The 24,165-nt window shown below is 34.6% G+C and overlaps 1 protein-coding gene across 2 annotated transcripts in view; it reads left to right on the forward strand.

Moving 5' to 3' along the window:
- The window catches only part of LOC123676188 (FMRFamide receptor), a 132,839-nt gene that overhangs the window by 38,794 nt on the left and 69,880 nt on the right, over positions 1-24,165 (forward strand). The window contains exon 2 of one of the 2 annotated variants that reach the window (XM_045611928.1): positions 4,276-4,463. The exons of the other annotated variant lie outside the window; for it this stretch is intronic. The gene's annotated coding sequence lies outside the window, so the exon portion shown is untranslated. The remainder of the gene's footprint in view (positions 1-4,275; positions 4,464-24,165) is intronic. 2 annotated transcript variants of the gene reach the window in all.

The following is a 24,165-nucleotide window of genomic DNA, read 5'->3' on the forward strand; positions in this document are numbered from 1 at the left end:
CCATCCTTGTAATTGCGATTGATTTCTCTAATACACCCTGGAGTTAACCAAACTGACTTTGGTCAAATTAGTCTAATTCATTTTAAAATATAAATCAACGGCGAAGGTTGAGAAAAAAGGTTCCTCCATATTTTTTTCTTAATAGGGTTTCTGCACTCACCGGCAAAAAAACCTAAAATTTTGTTGAGGTTCGTTGACTAAGTACTTTCGTAATTTTTCAGCGATTTGAATTGTTTTTATGTCAAACTGAAGATTTATGCTCTGGTATTTAAACAAAAAAGCTTTGATAGCTTATATAAACATCCTGTACATTTTTGGTCCAAACTGCAAACAGTCTTATAATAAAGGGTGTTTTTTTTAGAGCTATAGAACTTTAAATTGCAATAAAACAACGATGGATTATTCGATTGACATGAATTTTAATTATCCGCAAGATAATCTTGTGGCATTACATTCTAAATATGATTTCTGGCATATGACTGCCACGGCTGGCTCAAATGTAGTCCAATCTGGACGTCCAATTTTCGATGACTTTTTCCAACATTTGTGGCCGTATATCGGCAATAACACGGCGAATGTTGTCTTCCAAATGGTCGAGGGTTTGTGGCTTATCCGCATAGACCAATGACTTTACATAGCCCCACAGAAAGTAGTCTAGCGGTGTTAAATCACAAGATCTTGGAGGCCAATTCACAGGTCCAAAACGTGAAATTAGGCGGTCACCAAACGTGTCTTTCAATAAATCGATTGTGGCAGGAGATGTGTGACATGTTGCGCCGTCTTGTTGGAACCACAGCTCCTGGACATCATGGTTGTTCAATTCAGGAATGAAAAAGTTAGTAATCATGGCTCTATTTCGATTACCATTGACTGTAACGTTCTGGCCATCATCGTTTTTGAAGAAGTACGGACCAATGATTCCACCAGCCCATAAAGCGCACCAAACAGTTAGTTTTTCTGGATTTAACGGTGTTTCGACATACACTTGAGGAGTAGCTTCACTCCAAATGCGGCAGTTTTGTTTGTTGACGTAGCCATTCAACCAGAAGTGCGCTTCATCGCTAAACAAAATAAAATGGACCTAGTGCTCGATACGTATTCCGCACAGAACCATTATTTTCGAAATAAAATTGCACTATTTGCAAGCATTTTTCAGGCGTGAGTCTATTCGTGATAAATTGCCAAACCAAACTGAGAATAAATCACTTGACAGCTGTTAAATCGGTCGCCATCTTGAACAGTTATGCCAACTTAAAGTTATATACCTCAAAAAAAAACACCCATTACTACGTATTTGCAGAATAAAAAAAAATTATTTTCGAAAAAAGCTTTTTCTGCCGAAATATTAAAAAAAAACGTGAGTCCTCATCGACGCCATTTTTTTTATGATAAATGAACTCACAAACAGTTGAGATTTAACTCAAGCTTTAGCATATCGTCGAAATTCTCATTGAAAAAGCATTCTAATGATGCAATAATATACTGGGTGTGCCATTTAAAATGAGGAAGTAATAGCTTGTTTTCAGTATAACCGGAATTTATATAGATCTGAAAATACTTTAGGGAGAAAGATCATTGACTCAAACCTCAATATGCAAATTTTCAGCTCAAGATTATGATTGGCTATCCATAAACGTCTAATAGGCCATCCCGATGAATCACCCTGTATATAAATTCATTGACTGAAATTCGCACACACTCGAAATGGATAACCAACATATCATATTTCATCTTGTAAATTCATGCAAATCTTCAGGGATTGTACGTATTAATAATATCACAGTATAATGTAACTCGCAAGGACTTAGAGAACACAGTAGGCAAATTACTTCTCAAAATTGGCTCGTCTTGCATAATTTCGTTAATCTTCTCTTGGATCGAGCCAGAGTTTTGGATAGTATCCAAACTGTTCTAGATTTGTGACTCGTCATTTGCGGAGCTCACTGCTTAAATTATTACGCTTGTTCAGAGATGGTTATATGAGAAAACAATATATTTACTGGTTAACGATATTTTCACTAGACCGTTCTCGGATTTGAAGATAATTTATTTTATTATCTTGCGTTATCGGCGTCAACCGTTTTATGGTATTGGAGTTTCAGACATGAAATTTTGTCTTACCCAATCATTGCTTAAATACTTATCCCATTTGAATTTCAGAATTGGTTGGAAAATATACTGCTCCACAACAGTTAGGGATATCGTATTCAATCGTTTTAAAAAGTATATAATCTTCGAGAAAATAGCTGTAAAATCATTCAAAACTCAATAACAACTTAAATGATATTAGAGAGCTTCTGTCCCGTTTATGGAACCAAATTCTGAGAATAAAATTTCATTATTCAACTAGACTTTTCTTAACCACGCTGTATACGCTGCAGACCTACAGTCTAAAATTAATTTTATTTCCTGTAACTTGAAATCATATTTATAGGAATTTTCATCACAAAAATCTCATTTAAACTGTATTTTTTTGCAATTTAAGTCAATATCCCTAACTCATTTGGAGCACTTTAGTTGAATGAACGTTAATACAAGATAAGATTTTGTCGATAAAATTTGATGTCCTTGATGGGAAGTATTGACAAAATATCAACTTATATTACAACTTCCAAGTAAAGTTTCCCAGGAGAATATTTTGCCCTTTCAAGAAGTAATTAATTTAGCAATTAGCTAACCATTGCCACACGCTATGCCAATTCGAAGGAGCATCCTATCGCACTGAGATCTTACTCATCTTCATCGTAACAGTTGACTATTCTCAGAAGTTCTTCGATTGAAAGAGCTCTAAAACTTGATTTTCTATTTTCTGGTAAGGTTTATAATTTTTAATCCCTATCCAAAGGAGCTGATTTGAAAGTTAAGCCTTGGAACGGATCTATCATTTTAGCACATCCCTCAAGAAACTTTTTTTGCATAACTTGTGCAATGATGCATCAAGATTGCACACTGGATTCTTCTTTATATTATATTACATAGCGTTCAACTTTGCTTCCACCGTTTTTTTCCGAAATTTGAGGCTTCATTGTAAAATATTGGTTATACATATATGATTCAAGGTATTGTCCATCGCTAGCTTATACTTTATCCCATCTTTTGAGCGGCGTAGGAATCCAATTCGCAACATGGGGTCGAACATTGTCATGCTGTAAAATCACTTGATCATGTCTCTCGTTGTATTGCAGCCGTTTGTCATTCAATGCTCGGCTCAAACGCATTAATTGAATTCGATAACGATCGCCTGTGATTGTTTCAGTCGGTTTTAACAACTGATAATACATTACGCCGAGCTGGTTCCACCAATTGCAAAACGGAGGAAGCAAAGTTGTGCATCTGATATATTATGTATATTGTTTTATATTCCAGTGTTCTGATATTTCAAGAGTTGTTTCCCTACGATTTTTTTACGGGGAGTTATTTCCGAATTTATCCCCAGCTGTTTTTGAATGAATTGACGATAAATACGTTTTTAATGCGATCTAAAATTGGTTTCATAACAAATATATTTATTTCCTAAGTTATTTTGTATCATTTTATTCAAAATACATCGTTTTCGTTTCATTGTTCTAAAACAATCCTCGCTATAGGAACTTTCTTACTAAATATGAGAAGGAGGAAAATATTCATGAAAAAATGTGACTTTTGTGATATTTAAATGTAAATGTCTGTGTATTCAAAATTCGATACAATGAGGTATCCATGAATTCATCTTGTTAGCCTCCACAAGGAAAAAATAATTCAATTTTTTTGATCTGTTGAGTTAATCCTGTGAAGCGGGCAGAGTGAACAAAATCACAATAGCCAGATTGATCTCCAATATCCGATTACGGATTGGCACTATCAAAAAGAAGAATTCTGTAAACCACCGGACATTTCTAGGAGAATATGAGGATTTGTTTTGAATTAATTTCATTTTTGAACGACGATAGCTTCTTTTACTTCCATCAGATTTTAATGAAACAAAATTAAACAATCATTCAAGCTGGACTCGATCCATCTATAAAAATACTAAAAATTTTGATACGATGAAATACGATCCATCTATAAAAATACTAAAAAATGATGATATGTATTAGCTTGCCTACTAACCAAAAATTTCTCTAAGTCAGGTAGCCAATATTTTCGATATGTTCAGCCCTGTCGTACATTTTTACAAAAAAGGGATTCGATTACTCACTCAGTAGTAGGGTTATTGCAAAACCCCTGAGTGAATTGATATAAATGAAATAGAATTCGATTCCAAGAACTCCAACCTAACTTTTTTTTTTATTACAGGTACAAACCTTTTCTGAACTACGAAAGGAAGATCGTGTTACTCTAGCAGACTAGACAGTTCTTTTTTGAAAGTTCTTTCGACGACTTCACGGAGTCAATGAATTGAGTTGTTGTGAACACTGGCACCATCCTATAGCCGCCTATATAATTTCTTCAAACTGAACCCAGCATTCACACATTCATTCCTGGTGCGTATAAAACAATAAGGGCCATCTGGAATATAGAAGTTATTAGAGAAAAATACCCCTATATCCGTTAACACATTCAAACAATACGGTGAAAATTCCAATAAATAGCTGTTACAAAATAGGTCGCGATTCATATTTGTACAGGGTGGGCAAATTTCGATGTTTCAGCACTACAACTTTTAAACTAGAGAAGATAGACAAAATCAGATACCCCATTCTCGGTCTCTTTTTCTGAGAAACTTGCAAGGGTAGTATTCATTTTTCGCCACCTTCTTTTGTTTTCGAGTTATAAGCGAAAAATGGAAACATTTTTCTATGCCTTCATTTTTAGTATAGCTGCAAATTTCGACTGCCTACCAGTGGCGTTCGTACCAGCACGTGAATTTTGGAAGGAAAAGTTGTTAGGCCATTGCTTTTTTTGAAAATAAATATCGATTTCGAATTCATTCAATTTTTAAGAAAAAAACTCTGTTCCACTTTTTTTCAACTAGACATCTTTTTTTTTCTAAATGAGATTAAAATTTGTAAACAAAGTAGGTATATCTCGGATATAGTTCATTGAACAAGTTATCTCCTGGATTTAACATCGTTCACACTGGATCACCGTGTATATAGCAATATAATAGATACGGGACACTTGGAAACTCAAGACAATCTTCCATTGTTGAGGTAAAAAGATATTCTTAGCTTCCATTTCTACGTTGCCTCGGTGTACACCACAAATGATTTACTTAACCATAGAGCGACGTCTAGTTTTCACTCATTAACCTCTTGGAAAGGCTGAGTAATTTGACATACATTCCTCTTTTTAAACGAAAGCAATCTATCTTCCGGAGTCTGGGTATCAAAACTGAACAAATTCGTGGTTAAAAAAAGAGTAATTAAATACAAACCATCATCATCACTAATCAAACCTAACCCAAATTTACCTGCATATTTCGTACAAAAAACATCTGAGTTGCAACTCTTCCCACTAGATTGTTTATCGACAAATAATTTCTATGTAAACATACAACGATTCAATACGAATACATTGATATCATCTCGCCATAAACATCCCTCCAAATGGGGCTTATAAGGAGGAAATTTGGATCGTGCAAATTCCGGAATGCCTAGAGGCCATTTAACGTTGGAGGAAAGCCAAAGTACACATGAAATAATATGTACCACTCTCCCTCAAAGGTGGAAGAGCAGACGTACACTGAGAGCAGGGATTCGGCTAAGTCCAGGTAATTTAGCCTAATCACGGAAGATAACAGGACAAACGTGTTTTCACGTTGATTCCCGGTATATTCAAATGAAATTCCTGGTAATATAGCTACGCTGTATAAGAAAATCCTACGTTAACGAATGAAAAATCCTACCGACAGAATTGGATTTTTGAACAAATCTTCAAACTGTTTGATATCCTTGGATTAATAATGAAACGTTCCATCTATTTGGATTCTTCGTAATCATTATTTTTTTCGTTATGCTCTTCATTGAAAGGCATGTGCTGCTGTAGTATTCTTGGTTTGATTTCGAACACTTCCTCTTGTAATGACCATTTCCCTCGTCTCAATGTCCATCAATCACAAACGCTCAATTTTGAATTAAAAATGGTTTCTAGATGGGAAAACTGTATGACAGCACCTGCCAGCAGTTTTTTCGATTTAAACCGCGGCAAAACTCGACAGCTATTGTCATGAAAGATTACAATACCTTTGAATTCAATTTTTCCTGTGAAAAAATTCAAAAAATATAATACAAAGTAATATTTTTTCAACGAAAGTCATCGTCTTCGACTCGTATTCTTGTTGCCACCAGCAACACCACAACAATATTTTTGTTAAAATATTACTAAGCAACGTGTTTTTTCGATTTATAATTAGATGCCCCTATGATATTACTTACGGAAATTGATGCTGGATGCCATAACACAGGCCAAAAAATGGAAAAAAAATGTACTGATTTCCAAGACTTCTTTTATTCTTTTCTTTCTAGTTTTTAAGAGACTGGTCAATTGATGTGAGTTCTGATATTAGCCAAAAATGAGGGAATAAATGAAAATTTTCCACTCAAAATTAGAATCTAATTGGTCAAATATATAGCTGGAAATTATCTGGTTATCGTTAACAATGTGATGAAGGAACTCTTAGCAAAACTTATTTTGAGTTTGACAGCACGGCCGGCGTCAGGGGTGAAGAAGTGAAGCAACCATTTCAGATTCAGGCGTCTCTATTTGAGGGGCGACAATTCGGTCCAGTTTTCTGGCTGCCTTTTCATATTTCATCCTTGATTATTAAAAACAACATAAAGTTGTTCCGCTCCGCTGCGTTTGTCAACATTCCCTGCTATAAAAATCACCAACCCACCTTTACTTTAGAATTATTTGGAAGCCGATATTTGCTCATTCAATATATGGAAAATTCTTACGATTTTGTGGAAGTAGAGCTAAAAATGACCACTGGATTAACGAAGAATAATTTGTTAAAATCCACAATTCGCCACATCAATGAACGAGACTGAATCTAATGGTTGGTGCATATATATTCAAGTAGTACAAAATTTTCTAGTTAATCATAAAGGAGAGAATTACGTAGAAACTATCCTTTAAAATTTTAAAATTCTTGGTTATAACATGAGCATAAAATTTTACTTCTTCCACTGCCATCTTAATCGTTTTCCAGAAAATTTTGGTGTTTTTAGTTAGGGAAAATATTCCATCAGAATATTATAAACTATGAAAGATCTATATCAAGTATGATGGGATATACATAATATATGATCGCACACTCTTATTGTTGGAGTCCTATGCGAAACTTCCCCACTAAACTCCATGCTAAAATGTGTGTTATTACTTATAATTATTAATAGTTTTGACGTGAAATAGATACATGTTTGAAATAAAGAATGCTGAATGTAGCATATCTCAAGAAATAGATTTGACAGACAAAATCTTTTTAACGAATTTGGCAACAATGTCATGACGAAAACATCTTTTCAACGATGCAATGCATAACATATGTTTTCAATATGTTTCGTATTTCTGCATGCTCCCAAACTTTATTACCTTAGTGCCTAGCATCTTTTTGCTTGGAGATTATGGCGATTTTATTTTCCTATTTCCAGATGATCGCAATGAAAGAATGATAAAATACGGACGATACATATACGTTTCAGTTTTCTGAACATTTATACGATATCTACATATTTAATCAGCAATTATATCGTAAATCTATAAAATCCAATTCAGTCTACGACTTCTATTAATCGAGAAAACTGGAAGCAAAAAGACTAAGAATTCTGAAACCAATTTATATTGCCCTTGATCTGGAAACTTCGCATTTAAAAGATCTTCTTAATCACTACTTCAGTTTGGAGTAATATTCTGTATGAACTTGTCTGAATAATTAAATTTATTCATAGGTATATCTAATTTTATTGGATGTAAAATAAGACCATGATATCATCACATTTCATGTGCAGGACATAAATACTTTTCAGACTTTCTCTAACATTTCATTAAGAAAATTCAATATACAGGATGGTCCCACGAAAACTCAACACCTCGATTTTCCGAATGAAAATGTGGAAAATCGCTCAGACCCCTCAATTTCTGATTCGAGGGGAAATAAATTGTCCGCTCTTCGCAGCCCCGTAACAGCAACCCCCTAACAGGGATGAGTACAACCCCTTGATTTTTAATAGAGATGAGGGGTGTTGCCATACCTCATTTTGAAGATCTTATCGAGTACTATCTGACCCAGAAATTTCGCTTCAAAATTTCCATCGATGACGAAATGACAGGTGAAATAGTGGAAGAGTAATTAAATATTACATATAGGGTGGCCACTTTTTCAATGGGATTGTATTGGTAACTTTTAGACCATAAAAGTTAGAAGGTCGGTCAAATGGAGAAAAAGTTGCATGCATAGAAGCATTATCAAGCCGTTCGAACAAATCGAGATTATCAGGGCCGGTTATTGAGATATCATAAGAAAAGTAAATTCTGTCATTTTGATTTTTCTTTTTTTTCCACTTTATTCCAAATATTATCAAAAAATGTTACCGGAATTTTGTATTTGACAGTAAATTGTTCTCAATTTGACGTAATCAGATTTCGTATCCAACGTTTCGTGCTCTCTGGGCAACCCCCAACCTCAATTTTTTCAATACGGACCTGTATATTTTGGTTTTGGTTGGACCACAGTGTACCGGGTTTTTCACCATAATTTGACCCCCCCTTTAACTTTGTTACTAAAAGAGGTACAAAAAATGTTTTCTACAAAAGTTTAATGAAATTGAGAAGTGTTTTTTAAAATAATAATATAATATAATAAACTTTATTTTTCTGACCTTAAATCAGTACAGGTGTACTGGTACCAAGGCTTCAACTCATATAACAAATCTAAATTAACAAATCACTTCTATCGAAAAAAAACAAAAAAAACAAACAATTACAAACATTGAGGTTAATTAAGTTCTAGGTATTCTCTTAAATTACGGCACACACAGGAACCGAGTTATAAGTCATTATGCTCCTATAGATGGGCGTATTTTGTGATTTCACAGTTCTTCTGTAATTGGTTCTAAGTTGATTCTGTGTTCTGATGGGGTAGGCGTGTGACATTCATTAACAAGTTGATTTCACAAAACGAAATATATACAGAGTGGGCAACATATTGATTGCATCAACTTCATTCTTTCAAATGAAACACCCTGTATATTTTTCTATATTTGCCTAGCTCTTTTTCCCCCGATTTCGAATATATAACATATGTTTGACCTTTCTCTTTTTCAAATTTTAAGAACCACCTGGCATTCTCAGTAATCAGTTTTCAAGTGTTAGGCTACGATAACTCAAAATTCCCTTTTTTGAGTTATCTCATCGGCAGCGATATGACATACGTTTTTCACTATAAATTGGAATCGGATGATTTGGATGCAACTCCACATATTCTCGCCTTGTAGCTTGCTTATTTTTATTGTTCTTCACATAAAGTGAAAATTTTCAAATTTTTCCGCTTCTATGTAGTGCATATTTGATGAATAGCTTCATATATCGTTGCCAACGAGATAACTCAAAAAAGGGAATTTTGAGTTATCGCAGCCTACCACTTGAAAACTGATTACTGAGCATGCCAGGTGGTTCTTAAAATTTGAAACTCTGTGGTACTCAGAATAAGAGAGAAAGGCCAAACATATGTTATATATTCGAAATCAGGGAAAAAAGAGCTAGGCAAATATAGAAAAATATACAGGGTGTTTCATTTGAAAGAATGAAGTTGATGCAATCAATATGTTGCCCACTCTGTATATATTTCGTTTTGTGAAATCATTTTAAAAAACACTAGTCAATTTCGGGAAACTTTGGTAGAAAACCAAACCTCCTTTAGTAACAAAGTTAAAGGGGGGTCAAATTATGGTGAAAAACCCGGTACTTATTATTTCTTCTTCAATTTGGAGCGTAATATAATTTAAATAATTACGTAGAAAATGCAATAGCCTAAATATCTTCCATTTTGAGGTTCAATCAGGCACAAATCTATTTCTTGATAGTAGATTTGTATTCAGAAGGCTGAATTCGATTTTGAAACATCGATTTGAAAGTTAATCTGATTGCCGAACTACACAAGTCTTGCTTCTCTGCCACTGTTTCTACACATAACCATATGATTTATTCAATTGTAATTTCAAAGAAAGTACATAATTCACTGAACGTGTTTTTGGGGGGTTTCACCTGCTAACTGACAGAATAATGACAGGGTAGTTTCGCAATTAATTACAACTGTTCTCTCAACAAGCCGCCTATTCAGCTAGCAGTCCAAAGAAGAATAATTAAACGATCGTATGGGGGCATTTTATGTGGTGATGTTTTTGCATTAATTACATCTTGCTGAAAAGGGAAGACCCTCGAATTCAACACGTTGGTTTCTTTTCACATTGAGTTCGTTATACTGGTTGTTTATGTCCTAAAAATAAACCTTTGAAAAGCTTGAAATGGATTTGTGGATTACGCTTTTCGAAAAAGTGAGATTTTCTTGTCCTCAATTATATGGATTTCACTTTGAGGGTGATTTTATGATTATCATTAGGTGTTCTATGTTTTTATATATGTTACATACTTAATTCTTTCTTGCATCTCAAAAAATCATCAATCTTGTTTCAGAACAATTGTTATGCATGGAAAACTGAAGAAGCATTTAAAAATGGGAAATACATGCTTGGAATGATTTTTCTCTCCTTTTGATATATGACATTTTACAAGGTGTCTGATGGTGATCACTGCGGAAATGCTCAGCTGAAGATAGAGGACATATGTTCTATTCACTCGCACGAGCTCTAAGTTTCTGCGAGGCCTCACAGAAGCCTAGGAGAGAAAAAAAATCTGTATATGTATTCGGTCACCTCGACACTATCGTTCTCGAGATACAAGGTGTTTTCGAAAATTGGGAGAAATTTCAAACAATTCTAACATTCTTCATATGGATAAAATAGCAAATTTCAGGCCCCTTGCAAAATTTCGTGTTTATTGCATCGCTGGAATCATTCAGCAACAAAGCAGAATATTGAAAACGATATCTTATGTTTCTGTACCAACAAATCTTTCTAGGTTAAAATTGAGCTGTAATATATGCAGGCTTCGTTTATCGATTGCTTTGGGTTATGTTTCGAATTCTTGGCAAAACGTCTTCTTCAGGTTGACTTTGTGCAAGGTTGAACCAGTTAAAAACTTTAACTACGTACAAATCCATTAACAAAGCCTTTCCAATAATGTTACAAGTTTATGTTCATGGTAAACACTTTAAACTCTACTGTATTTTGTTTCATCATAAGTTATTGTTCAATGAAACCTCCATAAAATTTAATGCATCTGATGGTACTCAGCTCTAACTGATTTTCGTCTAAGTATGTTCCTCGTCTCGTCCCTTCTGATCTACTGGCTAACTTTGATTGACTCGCGATATAATTCCAATTTCCAAGAAATGTTTCTTGTTGATAGATCCTAGAATCGCTTTTCCTCATGAAAATGTGGATCATAGCATGTGGTTATCGAAGCTTATTCTAGACCTTCCAGAAAAACATGTGATCCGATCTTCTTCCAGTAAACGCCGGAAATTGGTTCCATCGTAAACCAATTGGCTCCAACAAATTCTTTGAACCTTCATCAGGAGGTCAAAAATTCCAAAGCGCCATTCACAAAATTTACAGAGTAAAATACTTGAAATCCTACAACTTATATAAAATAATCGCTCGAATATGCATGCATAATTTCAAGAACTTCCCATAACCCGAACTCTTTTCTAGATGATGCCAAAACATCATAGCAAATATCGTCTTTCATAATCTTATAAATAGTTCAATGGTCCCCTAAGGTTCAATAGGCACATGTATGACTGAACGAGCTTTAAAAAGCCATTATATTCTTTCGAATATTTGTGTTCATACAAATCTATTTTGAAGGCTGGGTTTATTGAGCTTATTGTCTTTTCCCTTTATTTTTCGGGTGACTGCAGATATATTTCCAATCTTCGTTGAGATGAGCTAAGGAGATTAGTGCAAATCAGCCATCTCCGTAAACTGGAACCCTTTCCTCATTTATTTTCCCCTTGAATTCATCCACGAGAAATCCTGAGTTATAGGATGAGGAACAAATGTTTTTGTTGGCCTATCGATTCCTTCCTTATAGGATATATGAAGACCGATGTCGACCGTTCAGACCTAAGACTTTAGGATTAAATGATGGTGCCCCAACTTTTCATTAGAGAAATAAGGATGTTTTAGGGGAATCATTTTGGGTGTTAAATTGCCACATTCATATTATACCCTTGGTGCAAAAACAGTTTTATCCAATCAACACTGATTTACTGGTTCTTGGTTGAGGGGCAGCTTTCGGGACAATATTGCTTTCGATCCTAACAGAGGAAGAGGAAGCTTTTTGAACACATTGTGGATAAAAAAAAATTAATACAAGTTTTTTTCTTGTATTGTTCATTTTTTTATTATATTGCCAGGAGATCGTGTTTCACCTGATCTGTAGATTAGAATAAGCGATAGAATAAATGTTTTCAAAATTTGTTCCACCTTCCGTATTTCATTAAAAGAATTTTGTGACAATTTTTTTAAATAATAATTAATTTTTTTTTCAAAATTCAACACCTTCTATCTCGAAAACGAAGCTTGTTGATATATGTTCATATGAATTTTTGAAGTAGTTCTATCTAAAATAAAAGTTATTGAATTTACGTCTGGACCAGCCTATATATTCAATCAATGTATGTTCATGATGTGGGTTGGCTTCAAGCGTAAATTAACCTACTATCTTAGGTATCCAAAACTGCCGCATTTGGAGTGAAGCAAATTTTCATTTTTAAATATCATTTTTATTTCCTTAACATTACTTAGAACAGCTAATCCCTAGAAGTTCTTCGCCAAAATACCGCCTTTTTTCGACAATCGGACAATGCAATCATCAGATTCACCCATACGTCTGACATTTCCACACAGAGCATAACTCTTACTGCTGTCGGTCAGCCTTCCTGTCTCTGGATCGACATCAGCAATGCTCAATTGGATGGAGGCATGATCCTTAGCGGAAATAATGCTGTTGCTTGCCGAGCATTTCCTTGGGCAGTACAAATCAACTTTTTCTCCAGCGTCGTTTTGCATTTTGATAGAATGAACTGAAAACTAGAATATAGCAACACGAGGTGATTATCCAATGTAACCTTTAAGAGTATGTCGAAACACCGTTACATCCAGAAAAACTGACTGTGGTTCCAACAAGACGGCGCAACATGTCACACAGCTCGTGCCACAATCGATTTATTGAAAGACACGTTTGGTGACCGTCTAATTTCACGTTTTGGACCTGTGATTTGGCCTCCAAGATCTTGTGATTCAACACCGCTAGACTACTTTTTGTGGGGCTATGTAAAGTCATTGGTCTATGCGGATAAGCTACAAACCCGTGACTATTTGGAAGACAACATTCTCCGTGTTATTGCCGATATACGGCCACAAATGTCGGAAAAAGTCATCGAAAATTGGACGTCCAGATTGGACTACATCCGAGCCAGCCGTGGCGGTCATATGCCAGAAATCATATTTAAAATGTAATGCCACAAGATTATCTTGCGGATAAATAAAATTCATGTCAATCGAATAATCCATCGTTGTTTTATTGCAATTTAAAGTTCTATAGCTCTAAAAAAAACACCCTTTATATTATATTTCTTATTAAGGTATATACCTCAATAAGAACCAGTAGGATTAAATTGTGACGGCCTATATAGAGAAATGCCTTCGAAAAAGTTCGTTGCATAGTGTTTGTATTCTGAATTTTCTACGAGAGGGTAGATTTCAGGGAAATTAATTTCAATCCAATTTCGAGCAAAAGTATGATTCTTTGTCCACTTCCAGCTCCCGGAGCATGAAATGATATTTGCTGATAAATATCTAAATAGTAAATTCTTCCGATTTCAACTCCAAATCTCCAATCTTTATATTTGCTGAGTACATACTACGATGCGATTGTCGAAATACAAAGTTGCAGTTGAGTTCGACTATAAACGAAAAGTTCACAAAAACTCCTGACTTCTTTCAGTGCTTTCAAGAACTTTTTCTTGCTAAAAGAATCATTCACGATCACTTCGGTACCTTTTGATTAAAGTTTTCACTGTGTGCCAGTTTTTCATTCGTTCATCCAGCGTAAAATGTTGTATTGTTTCATATTTCCTGTAAACTAAAACATGCTGCTTTCATTTCACCCTGTGGAACTTCTAGTGGAAATATAAAGTTCCATCATCGTATTCTATGACAAAAAGCTTCTTTGTACTTAGAGTAGTGCGCTAACTTGCAACTGAGTAGGTAGTTAGTTCTTGTTTGAAAGATCAACTTTCCTTCTTGCCATTCTACGTATATATACACACAAATCCATGGCAACTGAGAATTATTAATTCTTGAAAGGCAAATTATTTTATCTAGTGAGGAACTCATGTTCGATTAGTGTTCAGAGTGGTTTGTGCAGTAAATATTATTATTTAAAGTATAGGGTTTCCAATTGGAATGATATAACTCAAAATAGTTACAATGGCAACACTGTATGTAACATTTTTTCGACATTTCTTGTACCAATTTTGTTCAACGTTTACAAAGTCAGTGGTCATTTGGAATGAATAGAAATTTATGAGAAAAATTTGAGAATAATTCATAGACAACATTTTTCAGTTAATCGACTCACTGTTCTTCGTATTGTTGACTTCTCTATGTTTTTTTTTCAAAAAAGATGAGATTAATTTAATTTAAAGAAATTAAACAAACAGTTGAAAAATTATTTTTAGTTTGAAATATCTCAGTGGCGTACCACTTGTGCACAGTGCAAAATTTTCAGCATTTTTGATGAATTTCATGAATTTCAACAGTTTTGATGCATTGTTGAAGCGTGTACTTTCAACAATGGCGTAGTTTTTGCTTGTCACCTATCAAAAGATGACAGCTTCCCAGTTAGCGGACTATTCAAAATGAAGCTTCTTATTGAAAAACCCTTTCATATATCATAGAATAAAAAAGTGATTATTACTACAGAATTTAGGTATGAAATATTTTTTTTTATTCTAAATGTTTTCGATTTCTTGTTAGAACTCGAAACATATAAAAGAAGAGAACTTTTTGAATCACATTATTATAATTGACGATTACCTTGTTTGAATTCAAAATTAAATTTTGACATTATGAACAGTTCTACCATCACAAAATAAATTATCAAAACCACTGGTTTACATAACTTTATTCTGAAGATAATTCCATATATGAACCCATTCAAAAATGCAATATACAGGGTGTTTCCTAAACATGCGGCAAAAATTCAGGGGGTTGTTCCTTGGACTATTCTAAGAATATTTTGTCCTTTGATGATTTTTGAAAAACCTATTTGTTTCGAAGATATAGGGGAAACAAAATTTCAGATAATAACATTTTATTATGAAAAATTACATGAAAATTCAACTCAACCTACAGAAACTGTTGAAAATGACCACCTCTAGCCAGCATACAAGCATCCAATCTTCTCCTCATTGACTGCCGAACCCTTTCAAAAACACCAGGATCATTTCTTATTAAGTTACACCCAGCAATGATCCGATTTCGCAAGTCTTCCACATTCCAATTTTTAGTCAAAAAACTGGCCGTTTTTAGTAATTGGAATGTTGTTAAACAAATTTAAAAATAAATTGTACCTACTTAGTAAACACAGTGCGGTACGCATTTTTATTTAAACTATTATTAATTTTAAAAATATGAAAAATGTTGTTCGCCCTGTATCTTCGAAACAAAGAGGTTTTTCAAAAATCATCCAAGGACAAAACATGCTTAAAATAGTCCAAGGAACAACCCCCTGAATTTTTGCCGCATGTTTAGGAAACACCCTGTATATAAATCAACATCATTATTGGAGTCTTAATAAAACGTACCCGACGTGAAAAGTATGAGAATGAAGCGAATCAGTGTGTAATTCAGCATTATCCCCTCTTTCATTTTTTTCGATCAGAAATACTTTCACGAATTCAATTACAACGGCGCCACTGCGCCACAAATGCAACGACTGGAATGATAATGTGGAATTAAATGCAGATGTGAATTCATCCTCGCATTCAATTTCCTCGGTAATACCTACTTACTAATTCTTTTGTGGGAGTTCATCTCATTCCTTTCTCGGTATAGGAAGTTGCAAAGTTTATTCAGGGGTTTTATTGTTTCCACGTCACTTGATAATCCTAGCCGCTATTGGATGATATCAATCAATAGCTGATCGTAGTAATACAATGAAAAAATGGGGACATCTCGGTCGTGAAGTTTGGAAAATTTTATGAAAACGTAATTCTGGCTCAACTTGCTGGTCCCTGCCATATACACCTTCCATCTTCTAAGCGGAGCATTGTGAATTTGATATAGAATAGTCTGGTTTATCTCCCAAGCGGTGTCATTCTTCCGATAATTGCGTAGCCTTCGACGCCATCTCTCGGGAAGCAAAAAGATACCTACTGCTAAACGCTTGAGTATCCTTTTTCTCTATAAGGCTTCATCCAAACGATATCGAAGTTGTTTAGAAATGCATTTTTCATCCCAAAATTGTAAACTCTAGAGCAATATAAACTAAATACAAAGAATTCAAATCATTAGTTCCAATTTCAACCCGAATAAAAAAGTGGAAACAAATATGATGATATTATTATTATTATCGATTGAATAATTCATATTATTCATTAAAGACTCTTTTGTATCGTTCTAATGGACCAGCCAACCGATGAATCTGTTTCGCACTGGGACAATATTAAACAGACATAATTTTTAATTTGAAACTAGGTGATAATAAAACTCACTCTAAAAGCATCTAGCTGTAAATTTCAATTTGCGCTTCCCTCCCTTTGTGGAGCACCTAGATTTTGGTTTGGAACAAATTTTCACGTTACATTCAGTAAAAGGGTTTTCGAACAATAAATATTAACTTGTGGAAAAGTATTTATTTTAGCCCGATGTCCGGTAATTTTTTATTCCGGTAGTATTCGTAATGATGAAAGTTTAGTGAATTTTGAATTTTCGATACTCATATTCTTTTCAAATGGTTACGGTTGCTAATGCAAGTCAAAATAGGTCCGAAAAAAGGTACCTACTTTGATACTCTTGTAGATGTAGGATCCAGTTATTGTCCCCTGTAAATAATTGAGATGGTCAACGGGATTCTTGGAGACCTATTAGTTTTTCAAGTGTCGAAGGCATGACGGTTTCAATGAATTTACAGGGAATGAATTGTTATTGTACATATAATGTGAAAAGGATGTGTCATTTTTCGGGGTGTCGAAGATGTGTCATGTCGGTTGCAAAACTTAAGAGATTTACTGGGGTTGGGAAAGTTCGAGAACAAGACGGTTGTACCAGATGTGTTACATCTGTGTATCAGGTACTAGTCCTTTGAGAATATTCGATTTCCAGGAATCCGCGAAGTTTTTTGTGGGCAGTACGGCAAAATTCTTATTGGACTAGGGGATGGTACTTTTCCTAAGGGTGTGGTCAAGCCGAAAGAAGGGAGGTCGATATTCGAGACAGGGTAAGTTCCAATCGGCAGAGAGCACAGTAGAAATTAAGCCGAAGACAGGTGGAGTTTAACTTAAGTCGAAGACGAGTCAAGTTCGGTCGGTCAACTTAAGACGTAAGACGAAAAGACGGTTGGCGGACTAAATCAAGACGAGTTAGAGACGAGACGACCGAAAACTTGAAGTACGACGAAGACGTGATAAACGAACACGTTTCGAGTAATCAACAAACGAGTTAAAGACGAAATTCAGTACCGTAGTGAGAAACTTGTAATTAAGACGTAATTAGGATCTTCTCAATACTGAGTTTGTACTGTATAAGTGTGGCTTCGTAAATAGATGTAAATAATTGAAAAGAGTTTAATTATTACAAATCCAACAAAGTCACGGAGAAAAAGACGAAAGGCCAGGTAATCGAATCATACCTCTAGACGATCGATTAACCAAGCCTACATAGATTTGCATTCAAGATGAATTACAGTCTATATTATTTCGGAATATTTTGCCCGAAGATCGATTGGGTAAATTTTTTTCTAATGAATAACATTTATAACCAACGTGCTGTATACAAAATTGTATCCCACTTCCACTTTCCAGAAAAAAAGTGGGATCGAAGGTATCGCTTCTATATGGATAGATAATCTGATTTAACCGAGTGTCTGCCTTTTGAAGCAATATCCTAGAGAAAACATAGCAAAAAAGTCAAAGCACAAGAAGAGAGAGATACTTTTTAGATACCGATCCAGATGAGCAATATTTATCAATAAATGTTGTCTCTATTATTGGAAAATGAATAACAAACTCTGAAAATTAATCGATTAAAGTTTAATTCACTAGTGAATTGAAATGTTACTGTTTCATCTTACCCTTATTGCTTTGGGTTGAATAATGTCCTTCTCAAACGTCAAAATGAAAAACAAATGTTTTTTTCAAATGATTAATCGAAAATTCATCACGTGTTGTGATTACATTAACACCCACAAATCCTTCACTACCAGTTTAAAAATCCAAGTTGAAAATTGACGTAAAATATCATATAAATGAAGAATTCGCAGATAGGTTGTATGAATTGGGTCATTAAGTTTGATATATTGAATTCCCCTTGATGCTTTCACTCTGTTTAAATCAAGTGATTCTCACTGCAGTACATTGATAAAGTGAACAAATTGAGTTGGTTGGAATAAATAGAACAGTGGTTAAGAATAGATTATTTTCATAACCCAAACACGAAAATAACCGAGAAACAAATTTTTTAAACTTTGTCACCTGATGTATTCCTGTATTGCGAATAATAAGACGCTTCATCTAAACTTGTGCCCCTCCTATTTTTAGTATTTGACAAAATAAACAGCTGATTACTGGTACATCAATATATTGGATGTTAAGATGTCGTTCCGTTGGCAAGGAGACAGATGATGTTTTTATTTCGAACACGACCAAGACAAGTTCTTTTCGAGAGAGAGTTGAAATATTGCTGCTCAAAAAAAAAAGGATGTATTTACATAAAGGGTTTTTCCATCTTTGGTTGCTTTGAAACTGAATAAACTTCAGAAGGATCTTTACCTACAGTATGTCCCGTAATTTATCGGTCTTATAAAAAGGGATATTACATGAGAGAATTATAATATTCATTGAATAAATCTCTACTGACTTCTTGTTTGCGATTCACCCACTTTTCTATATTCTAAATCTTGGGAAGTTGGCATGATCGATGATTTTTTTATAGCCGAAATTGGAAGATATTGTTGAGGACGACGTTAATTTCCAATAATACGGTGATACGTGCCACACAAGCAACGAAAAAATCAATATTTTGCAAGAAAAGTTTGTTGGACGTGTTAATTCTGAAAGAGGTGATCACAATTGGCCTTCAAAATATTATGATTAACACCTTTAGACTCTTTTCTTTGGGGCCATGTGAAAGATAAGGTCTTTGGTAATGCTCCATAATCGAATCGAGATCTTAAAGATGGAATTCATCAAGTTATCAAGGACATACAGCCGCAAATGTGAATGTGAATAGTCATTGATTTCTCCTGAAATATACTCGTTTTTTATATCAAAATGAAATTTCTTATTGGAAAACTCTTTACATTGATAATCTGCTTGAATTCTTTATTTCTTAAGTACATTCGTATTAAAGAGAATATAAAAAGTTGAAACGAAAAGAAAAATATCAAATGAAAATTTAGATTTACTTATTTATTTCAACGGTACAACCATTTTACATGATAACAGAAACAAATAAACAGTGGATTTATTTTTATTATATTTTTTAAGCTTTAACTTTTCAAGTTTGAGATTTTGCACTACTTTGAGTTCATAGATAAGAAATAATTATAAGGTATTTGGAAAAAAAAAACACAAAACGGTACCTACAACCAATCAAATTGTCTATTTCGATAAATTAAGAACCAAATGAACTTTTCCCGAAAGTTGTATGAGACAACTTTAGAAATATTCACACAATAATTGTGTAAAATATTCGGTATATTTGAAGACAGAAAATTGATTCCTTCTAATTGAAATAGAATTCTATCAACTTTTTTCAAGCACGCATTTTACTATTTGCAAGTGAAATGTGGTTCGAGTCATTCTTTTCTCTGGTCTAACCAATCGTAGGGAGGTTTGATAGATATGCCTGAATTAGCATGTAAATTGACGAATGCCAGATGATGAATAAATTCAGGGGTATCAAATGCAATGACAACCCTGTGAAATGTAATCAAGTATAGTTATATTTCTCTCAGTCGTCTCCTTTGGAACAAGTTTTACATAAATTTTTTCGTGGATAAGTAGTAAGTACAAAGTTTTATAAATCAGAAACGAAAAATGTTTACTCAAGAAGAAAAGAAAAAGGGTGATGTATTCGAAGAAAACTTTGGAACACAGATACATATTCATAAAAATGCTTTTAAAATCATAGAATTCCACTTATTAGCTATTTTCTGTCTGATTTCACATCCCTCTAATATTGACTCGCATTTTAATTGGAATGCTCATAATTTCCGAATTCAAATCCTGTTCTCTCTGACTGACGTATTGAATCCATACGCTGAATTAACTCTAATTAACAATGGAAATATTGGATAGCTCACTAGCATGACAAACAGATAAATCAAATGAACTCTGAAGGTGATCCTGATATTGCCAGTTGTCAGTTCTCACATAGCCCAAATTGTCGAGCAATCAGCAGGGTGTCAAAATTTTATTTGGATGAATTAAATGAAATTGGATGATAAAACGCAGGTTATTCTGAATGAGCTCGAAATGAATAGATGGATATAATCATAAACATCAGTTTTTACCCAGAACCTAGTTGCTTCTCTAGAAGACCTTTTTCATTATGTAAGGAAATTAGACTAGAAATGCAAAATTCTCATTGCTATTCTAACACCATCTGTAGCAAGAAGTTCCAGATTGAAGTTGGATGATTTATGATCTTAATCGTTACAAATTATTAAAGTCCATTCATTGATTGCAGAGACGAGTAATTAGATGCTGTTTCCTGAGATGCGATGTTATCATTTTATGCGATGATTCGATTACTAAGGAATTTTTGAATCTTGGAAATGAGTTATAACTTTCTTCTCTTCTGAATTATGTGATACCGTTAAATAAACAAACAGTATTACGCATTGCCTTGAAAAAGAGGCTGTCACAGTCGAAAAAATCAAAAAAGTTCACAAAATAATTTTGAATGACCGTAAAGTGAAGTTGATAGAAATAGCAGACATTGTGACGATATCATCTGAACGTGTACATCATATCGTTCACGAAAATTTGTACATGAGGAAGCTGTGTGCAAAATGTGAGGTGCCGGGTGAGCTCACAACAACATGTTAATGATTCTGAGTAGTTTTTGAAGCTGTTTAAGTGCAATTTTTGCGTCGATATGTGACAATGGATGAAATATGGCTTCATCATTTCACTCCGGAGTCCAATCGATAGTCCTCTGAGTGGACTACACACGGTGAACCGAATCCAAAGCGAGGAAAAACACAACAGTCAGCTGGCAAGGTTATGGCATCAGTATTCTGAGATGCGCAAGGTATAATATCCATTGATTACCACCAAAAGGGCCAGATCATCAACAGCGATTATTATATAGCGTTATTGGATCGTTTAAAGGTTTGAAATCGTTGAAAAACGGTCCTATTTGAAAAAAAAAGTTGCTGCTTCATCGAGACAATGCATCGTGCCAAAAATCAATGAAAACAATGGCAAAATTGCATGAATTGGGCATCGAATTGCTTCTGCATCCATCGTATTCATCTATCTAGCCCCCAGCGACGTTTTCCTGTTCTCAGACCTCAAAAGAATGCTCGCTGGAAAGAAATTTAGCGCCAATGAAGAAGTAATCACCGAAACTGAGGCCTATTTCGAAGCGAAAGACAAATCGTACTACAAAAATTGTATAGAAAAGTTGGAAGATCGCTATTATTGCTGTATCGCCCTCGAAGCAACTATGTTGAATAATAAAATCGAATTTTGGCAAAAAATGTTTTTAACTATGGTAGACTGGGGACTTTTAAATTGGCATATTATGCACCGAATCAAATTAAGGGACAGATTCGTTACCCATGAACCAAACCAGAACTTTTGAGACCATCCCAGATTGAAAATCCTAAAATTACAGACATTGTCATGAAATCAAATGTACCGAAGAACGAAAGCTCGAAAAGCACCTACCTTTTCCCAACTAATGAGTGATGAAATCAGTACCTAATTGGTTTTATGGTGGGCACTCTGTAAATGTAAGGGCAAACTCATTCTGCAACTTCGCAACTCATTTCTTGGCCTTAGTTTATGCTGGCGCCGATAAATTATGGTCAAAGGCATCCTAATGTACAGCAATGCCGAGAAATAGTCCATCACGGTCTTCTGCTACATTTCAGCAGGGAACACTATTTATCTCTGTCATTGCTGTGATATTTATCTAACAGGCTGATACATCAATCCTTTTGGTAGGAGTAAGGTTGAGTGATGTTACATAATATCCCCTTTTTGTCGATCTGAAATAAATCAATGAAGTTGAAAAACATTGTTTTTTGAGGTATCTGGTGGCACATATCTAAGGGCTGAAGGGTTAAATGGTAACAATAAATCAGGGTACTGATAGCGGTAACTGGAATAGGTGTTCTGAAAGATGTGAGGACATTTGGCATTTCGGATTGAAATGGAACGGAATGAATAATATCAAACTGATAAGGTTACACATTTCAAATTGAAATGATTCATTCAATGACAAACAGATCAACATTTTTTTATGTCGTTCAAGAATACCTACTTTCTCAGGAAAAATTGAGACCAGAAAATACTCAAACTGTACATAGGCATACAACTCTGCGTCCGTCGTTTTTTTTTACGAAATTCGAGGCTTTATTGTGAGAAACTGGTTATACATTTATGATTCAAAGTGTTGTCCATCGCTGGCCACTACTTTCTCCCATCCTTCGGGCAGCGAACGAATCCCGCGTTGAAAAAACTGGTCATCTTTTGAAGCGATCCCCGAATCGATCTAATTTTTTCTTCTTCATAAGATCAGAAGTGCTGGTCAGTCAGGCCGTGTGTCATTGATCGAAACAAGTGATTGTCCGAGGGAGCAACGTTTGGAGAATACAACGGATGGGATAGTACTTTCCATTTCAACGTTTCCAAGTATGTCTTGACTACTTTCGCAAATTGGGGTCTAGCATTGTCATGCTATAAAATCACTATATTATGTCTCTCGTTGTATTGAGGCCGTTTGTCTTTCAATGCTCGGCTCAAACGCATTAATTTCGTTCGATAACGATAGCCTGTGATTGGGATCAACGTAATGAATACATTTTTCGTCTCCAGTCACAATGCAATGCAGAAATCTTTCCTTCGAAAGTAAACCCCTTCATAAATATCTAGGTAACTTAACAATACTTTTAAATGTTAACCTCAACTTATTCAATGAGTATATATGATCGGGTGAATCCGTAAGAATGACTCGATCTGTTCATAATACAAAATGGTTTCTATTTATCATTCTGTCGTCTGGAGTAATTTGACCATAATGTAGATGCTTTCAACGTCCTAGACAAATGGGAGAAGTATGCAATCATTACATTTTCAGATCAGGAGATCCTTTTTTTTTTGGCACTAATCCATAAAACCATTGTAAGCGTATTAATATTTTTCCTTGGATTTGTTTGACAACAAACTTGAGATGATATTTTCAGCAGCATTCAACAACTCTGGATTTTTCGTGCGGAAATTCTGAAATCATAATCCAAATTTTGTTTTCATCTTAAATGGGTCGACAGAGCTTTCTACACCTCCGGTAGACTTGAAAGCGAAATATTTTTCAATAACTACATAAGCACCCAACTTTGCTTCCGAAATTGGAGGTTTATTGTAGAAAACAGTTTATATATTTATGATTCAAAGTATTGTACTTTTTCCCATCTTTTGGCAGCGTAAGAATCCCGCGTTGAAAAAACTGGTCATCTTTCGAAGTTCTCCACGAATCGATGCAATTTTTTACTTCTTCATAAAACCAGAAGTGCTGTGTGCCATTGATCGATACAAGTGATAGTCTGAGGAAGCAACGTCTGGTGAATACAGCGGATGGGGTAGAACTTTCCATTTCAACATTT

This window comes from Harmonia axyridis, chromosome 3, assembly GCF_914767665.1.
Source record: "Harmonia axyridis chromosome 3, icHarAxyr1.1, whole genome shotgun sequence".
Lineage (NCBI taxonomy): Eukaryota > Metazoa > Arthropoda > Insecta > Coleoptera > Coccinellidae > Harmonia > Harmonia axyridis.